The sequence below is a fragment of the Glandiceps talaboti genome, chromosome 10 (genome assembly GCF_964340395.1).
Source record: "Glandiceps talaboti chromosome 10, keGlaTala1.1, whole genome shotgun sequence".
Taxonomy (NCBI): domain Eukaryota; kingdom Metazoa; phylum Hemichordata; class Enteropneusta; family Spengelidae; genus Glandiceps; species Glandiceps talaboti.
The window spans coordinates 7,445,001-7,452,613 of record NC_135558.1 but is presented as its reverse complement, the minus strand read 5'-3'; the positions used below and the strand labels follow the sequence as shown (position 1 = coordinate 7,452,613).

Below are 7,613 nucleotides of genomic sequence, written 5' to 3'. Positions count from 1 at the left end.
TGGCAGCACGTGAATGCCAAAGAACTCTCGTGATACTAGCCAGATGGAAATGAATGCTCAGCAAGTTGCCAACTAGATGAAAACATTGTAGAAAAAACAACGAAATCAAAGTTTCAGTGAAGTACAACCATATATTTGTATGCACCCGAAGTAAAGTTACATGGGGTGGCCTCGGGAAATAGCATGTGATTCTGGTAACTCACAATCCCTCGGCTGTAATAAATGGGTGCTATAGCCCTCATGGCCAGGCAATATGTGTTCAATATAAATCGGGTGTAGCCACCACCCAAATTTTCTGAATTCATTCAAGCTTCGAAAATATAGTTAATGTACTATATTGATACAATTCTTAGTCTTACAGTAAAAGCTATTTGTATGTACCCTCCCATTGCAACATTTCACTACAAACACTCCCGCAGGATCTAACTCCACCCTTAGAAATATGTGTCCGCCTCCCCTTCCCCCTCCCCCCAGATTGTCATACACCCCACTACCACCTCCCCATCATTCTGCTACATATTATTCACTCCCACGAAATATTTGCATTCTCCATCAGATTAGTCTAACGCCATAACATACGAACGCATTAAAATGCATCGACCACGGTGCTGAACGAATGATTCGCCATGGTATTATAAATATTCTGTACAGTAGTTAAAATTACCACGTGTTCAAAGATGAGAGAAAAAAGGAGCATCTGGAACTTTTGGTAGAGAAGGTGATAATATGTTATTCGAGGTAAGAATTAATGTATGTTTGAATTAAGGTTTGCTCAGTTTTCCATTTGAGCTGTATTTAGGTCAAGCGTTACGAATAAAATGATGTCTGAGGAAAGATTTCATAGGTAAATATGCAGCCAATAATGTTATTCTAGAGCTCTGCCATTTACTACCTATGCTTGGGGACGTTTCTGTGAGTAGTAAAACATCTGTAACTTTTATTTTGAAAGGAAATTGACGAAAACTGAGCATAATTTTCATACTACGTGTGTATACATCATCATCCACACAAAGATGAACCAATTGATGACAAACCCTACGTGTAACACATGTTTCGGAAAAAATATATTTGAAGTTAAAGCATTTAGAAAATCCAGGTCGATCATATCTACGAATCGATAAAGGTCTGCAATCTGCAATATATAATAAATGCAGATCACCTCTTCTAAAGAAAATGTAATTTCCGAACAAAGCTGGTCGGTTTCAGTACAAAGAAAATAAAGGAATATATAAATTTGATGTAAATAAAATAATCAGCTGTGACACTGTTTGATGGCAGAAACTTATTCTCGTTAGATTGAGTTTATAGAAAATGTACTGTGTACAGAATGTATTCTTTGGGTAACGCAAGTGAGGAAAGACAACTTGCAGGTAACATACATTGCGCGCGCACACACACACACACACACACACACACAGACACACACCTACCTACCTACCTACCTACCTACTACCTACCTACCTACCTACCTACCTACCTACACACACACACACACACACACACACACACACATACATACATACATACATACATACATACATACATACATACATACATACATACATACATACATACATATCCACAGCACGTGATAATTTCCTGAACAAATCATGTATGTTAGTGTAAAAGTAATTCTGTATTCGTTCATGTGTGAGTCGATTAATCGGTGTAGGCATAACGTACGTAACAGTCATACCTAAGGACTTTCAAAGTGTTAGATTCAAAACCTGGATATTGGTAATGTTAATAAGCTCTAAAGGATCGTACCATTGTGTGCGTACAAAGAAAGTACTAATATGTACACGAAACTAATTTGTCACCCATTTACATACAGTAATGCTAATCATAAAACACGCTTCTGTAGAGCTACATTCATTGAATGAAGAACTATTACTGTCAGCTGCTATACGCTGGTTTATGCAACACATGGGAATTTAGGGCATATTCCCACCAACGCTGTTCAAACAAAATGATTATTTACCAAGTATCTTTCGGCGAATTTCAAACGTGCTGAAACGAGGAGGAAGGTGAATGTGTGTGAATTGTAGACAACATCTCTAAGGTATTGTATTTCCATTCTTTTTATTGAACTATAACTTTTATGAGAACAAAAACAGCTTGAATCTTGTACGTAGTTAGGACTTCAAATGTCCGTGCCCTCGGCCCTAGAGATCATGTCAGGCCATCACCATCATTATAAACGCCTTGAGTAATCAACCTTGATACAAAATTCATTCTTTAAACTTAGGCTGCATTCACAAATAATGGGAAGGGGGGGGTCGGAGGAGGAATCATGACAAATTTAGATTTTTTTTCAAGTCCCCCCTTTTATAACCCAAAAAATTCAGATCCCCCCTCCACATGGTAAGAAATTTTCAAGCCCCCCCCCACACACATTTATTTATATAACATATATATAGCCACACACATACACATGTGTACACACACACACACACACACACATACATACATATACCTACCTACCTACATACATACATACATACATACATACATACATACATACATACATAAATACATACATACATACGTACATACATACATACATACACACACACACATACATACATACATACATACATACATACATACATACATACATACATACATACATACATACATACATACATACATACATTGTCTCTAATGTAATTGCATGAACATGTTTACATTTGGAATCTCCAAATTTTACTCATTTGCACAGACTTTAACATTACTTGAGTGTATATTGAAGCTGAACACAGGGTAATTAATATTAGTTGTTTTATATACAGGAACTTGTGTATATACATGTTTTGCACCTTTTTTTGTTAAAAGGCTGTCAAATTTTGACATGATTTTTAGTTCTCCAGTTTCACTAATGTTTTTTGGCTGAACAGTGCTGAATTATTTTTTAAAGCCATACTCCTACCCTGTTAACAAATTTACATGAATACTTTCCAATATTATTTTTGCATAGTGTTTTTAAAATTAATGGATCTAGAGACAAGTAGACTACTGTACAGTCTTTTGCAAACAGCATATACAAATGTGCATTCAAAATAAAACAAATACATGTAAACTTTTAAAATAGGGCAACTCTGTCCTTTAAGCCAAACATTCCAAGCAAATAAATATACACCATGGTAGCGATGATGCAGATTCATGGAAATAACAGGTAAAATGGTGGCCATTATTGTATATAATGTTTCAGTTTGCAACAATTCTTTTGTAATTGACTTTTGTACAACTATTCATCAATTCTTCTGGTCTTCCATGTTGTTGCTCTCCGGCCTTTCACATATTGCATTGTTTTATTTTTTGGATAGGAGAAAATTTCACTCAATAGTACTACACAATGAGCTCTGCATCTCTAGACATTTTAGATGAGCCTAATTTGCAAAGACTATTAGTCCGTGTGGTTATTAGCCCTATGAAGGGTCTCAACAACAATCTTATTTGTAACTATTTATTTGTATTAGTATCAAACCTGTTGATCCACCACCACCAACCAACCAAATATCAGTGACAGCCTGACAGGCTATTTATACTCATTTCACATTTATCAAAATGTGCCTTCAGATGCAGAGCTTGATGTCCTTTGCTCAAAACTTTCAATAATCAATCAGGTACAAATGGATAACAAATAATTAAGGGATGGTGCAAATTTAACTTTTAAACGATTAAACTATTTAATTTTTACACAATTTATTTATATTTATACATTTTTTATTTACCGGTTTACATTCATTTTACAAATATAAATTGTAAGAAATGTCACAAGTACTTTCTGCCTGAAATCATAAAGGATTTTATATACATGTTTTTTTGGAAGAGTTTTATTTATTATTGTTATTTATTTATTTATTTATCTATTTATTTATGTAGTTCAAGATAGTTCAAAACGTTTATTTAAAAGATTAAAATTCACTTCAGGACAGTTCAACATGCCATCAGCCGATGTCGAGTATGATAAATAGTGCAATGTTTTGAAATTGTCCATAGACTATGTCATACTCATTTTGCAGTGATTTTGGGCTATCTATATTGTGCAGTCTCTTCCTGTGCTCATTTTACAGTTGGTTTAATAGTTGTGATCAACAATGGGCGAGATAAGCAACTCAACACACACTTAAGTTATTAAAAAGACATTGGGTATCTCAAAATGTGTTTTCATCATCATTATTATATGTGAAAATATTTTAGGTCCCCCCCCCCCAAATTTTTTTTTTTTCAAGTCCCCCCTCCACCATCCTCCAAATTTTCAAGTCCCCCCCCTCAATTCCTCCAAACCCCCCCTGCCCATTATTTGTGAATGCAGCCTTACTTGTACTGAAAAATTGAGTATAAAATCCTCCTGACTCTGAACATCCATTTTAAATACATATTTTTTTGTTATATAAATGTGAAAAGAAGTGACACGTGTAGGAATTGAAACCCACATCCCCTAAACACTAGTCAGAGTGCTGTATCAGCTTAGCTAACGTGGCGACTGGTAGATACCGTGAATTGTTCCCGATGTGCACTCTCTTTCCTCGAAGCGATGGTGAGGAACAGACTCATTTAAAAAAAACTTTGCGGTTTTTTGTTTGTTTTTTTTTTTGCATTTATGCCTTGCATTGTACTATGTTCTTGTGAATGTAAATAATGTATAGATCGTGACCCTAACTAATACATTTGTAGTCAGGGTCGAATTTATAAAATAGTGCCATACAGCTAGGTTACACGAACTTGGTAAAATAAGTACGTGTATACGATAAGATAAACAATACGTATTTGGTTATGGTGACATCGTGTTCACCTTTCAAGACAAAATGGAGAATGCAGATGAAGACAGAAAATGGCTTAAAGTTAGTTTTTGAGTAACCCAGTCAATATTTCATGCATTATCTGGATGCATTCCAACGGTACGTTTGTAACTCGCGTAATATGGGCACATTTTTAGAATTGCGCAATACTACTCGTAGTACATTCAATAATGTCAAATGTTGTTACCACCACTATCACAGCCAGCATCCCCACCATCACTATCATCACAGCTACCACCAAACCACCACAACCACCATCACAACCACCGCCGCCGCCGCCATCACCATCACCACCACCACCACACCACCACCACCACCACCACCACCACCGCCGCCGCCGCCGCCGCCATCACTACTCCAACAACAACAACACCACCGCCACCGCCACCATCACCACCTCCACCAACCACCACCACCACAACAACAATAACAACACAGTAATCATTCACCAACCATGATCACCGCCATCACAGCCTTCACCACCACCACCACCACAACAACAACAACAAATGCGACAACAACAACAACAACAACAACAACAACAACAACAACACAATCGTCATCACCACCACGACCATCGCAACATGCATTAACCATCACCATTTTCTCTATTATTATTACTACTACTACTACTACTACTACTACTAGTACTATCACCACCACCACCAACAACAACAACAACACCACCGCCGCCGCCACTACCACCAACACCACCACCATGATGTAAGAAAAGTTAGATATTTCCAGTTTTGACATTTTAAAATTGAATTTATCAATTTGAATAATCGAAACAAATAGCCATTTGATTGACGTCTGTGCGTCACTGAAAAAAATACATAGGCGGCCCCACACGTGCCCAGAGACTTAGCTTAGTAGATTATCATTAGAGAAACTCTCCGTCTGTTTATCGACGGTGCAAATGGTGCCGTTATCATAACATGATGACGTGTGTTTGATTCGTATTCTGCTATTCCATCACGTATATTGTACGTACTAAAGCAGTGTGTTGAGAAACGAGGATTCGTTACCACTGAAACTACCAGAGGTAAGCACTACAGAACAAGTTATTTTTTGTATAGAACTTTCTATTAACACAGCAGTATAATACGGTACTCCATATTGATCACTCTAGTGAAGCAAACTGGAAATATTGACTTTATATGTATGTATGTATGTATGTATGTATGTATGTATGTATGTATGTCTGTCTGTCTGTCTGTCTATGTATGTATGTATGTATGTATGTATGTATGTATGTATGTATGTATGTATGTATGTACGTAAGTACGTACGTACGTACGTACGTACGGATGGATAGATGGATGGATGGATGGATGGATGGATCATTACGAGTCGCTGGTATTAACTGCTTCCCTCAGGGAACCTCACTCACATATTAGTCTGTCGAGAGCCCGGGGTCGAGAGGTACACTTATAGAATCACTGCCCACTGACCAACAAGGATACAGGATACTGGATATAAGAAGACTTATTTCGTAACAGGTGCCAGGCTTAGATAGATATAAATGGAAGATGAAACTCTAGAACCACCAAATAAATGTAACATATACAGCACAGAAACTAGGCGTTTCCACATATACAAAACTCATGCAAAACCTATTACAACTCATATTTAAATTAAACACTCTACGCCTTCAGTCACTTCAAGACTTCTGATTGGATTAAATCTCACATCCGCTTTATATACCCGTATATCTCCGATGTGGAATTTATAATATTCATTTAGTCTTTAGAGAAGGGTTTATTAATTTTGTTTTCATATCATCCGCTACCAGCAGTTACACTTTCATTACAATAGTTCGTTTGTCTTTACGTCAGCTGAACTTGGGCCAAATATAAAAAAATGTGAGTTTCTGATAACTCAACCAACTCTAGTTTAACCTACAACCCTAAGCATTTTTTAAACATTTAAAACAAAAAGATAAGACATTCTCTGTCTTCTTGATGTCTGTTTTCTTTTCCTAGCGATGTCTGTTTATATTTCATCAAACTATCACAGAAGGGGTATTCTGACTGACATTTTGTTTTGTATTTGGGGTGTAGAAATTTTTTCAAAAATACTTGAAAAACAATAAAAAGATAAGATATCAAAGATTAAATAAAACCCTGACCTACCTACCTTCCTTATTTTCTGAGGCCATGTTATCGGAAGTACACAATTAATATTGTTTGTCTTATATACAAAGAGATAATTAGATTACTGGAGATCATTTCCATCCATTGTATACTGCATCAGCTGTTCCAATTCATATGGTCAAAATAATAACAAGCCGTACAATGGAGTTCAGATTATTACACAGCTTTTGGTTTTCAGTATGTTTGAACTATCTTGATATTTACGGTTGATACTAGTAACAGACACACTAAACAACCACTAAATCTTCGAACGTGTGAATGCGTTGTCATTTATACGCAGTACATTGGAAGCACCAAGCCAAGTAACTATCACTTTGTCATAATGTTAATCCCTTTTTCTCATAGCAACGGTAATTTTTGCATTGAAACTATAACGGATGCACTACTAGACAAAGTTCGCTGTCCCAAAAAATTAGATTTTACGAGCGTATCAGATACAGGCAAAGGCGCTCGAACAGCTAAGTGACAAAGTAAACCACAATTACTCCTTTCTCGTCAATCCCTATGAAAATATGTTGATATATCTCGGGTTCATCTCGTATTGGCTTCTAAATCATCAAAAAATTGTTTCACATATGCAACATTGCAAAGAGAGAATTGTAGTTGTGTTACATCTCTTCTACCATTTAAACTCAAGTTATTTGAATGCAAA

At 36.3% G+C, this 7,613-nt stretch overlaps 1 protein-coding gene across 2 annotated transcripts in view; it reads left to right on the top strand.

Moving 5' to 3' along the window:
* Positions 1–2,014: 2,014 nt before the first annotated feature.
* LOC144441160 (uncharacterized) overlaps positions 2,015–7,613 on the top strand; it is a 16,439-nt gene continuing 10,840 nt past the window's right edge. Inside the window, exon 1 of one of the 2 annotated variants that reach the window (XM_078130701.1) lies at positions 2,015–2,062. The gene's annotated coding sequence lies outside the window, so the exon portion shown is untranslated. Of the gene's footprint in view, positions 2,063–5,712; positions 5,851–7,613 lie in introns of those variants that run through there. The other variant, XM_078130700.1, reaches the window with a different exon arrangement.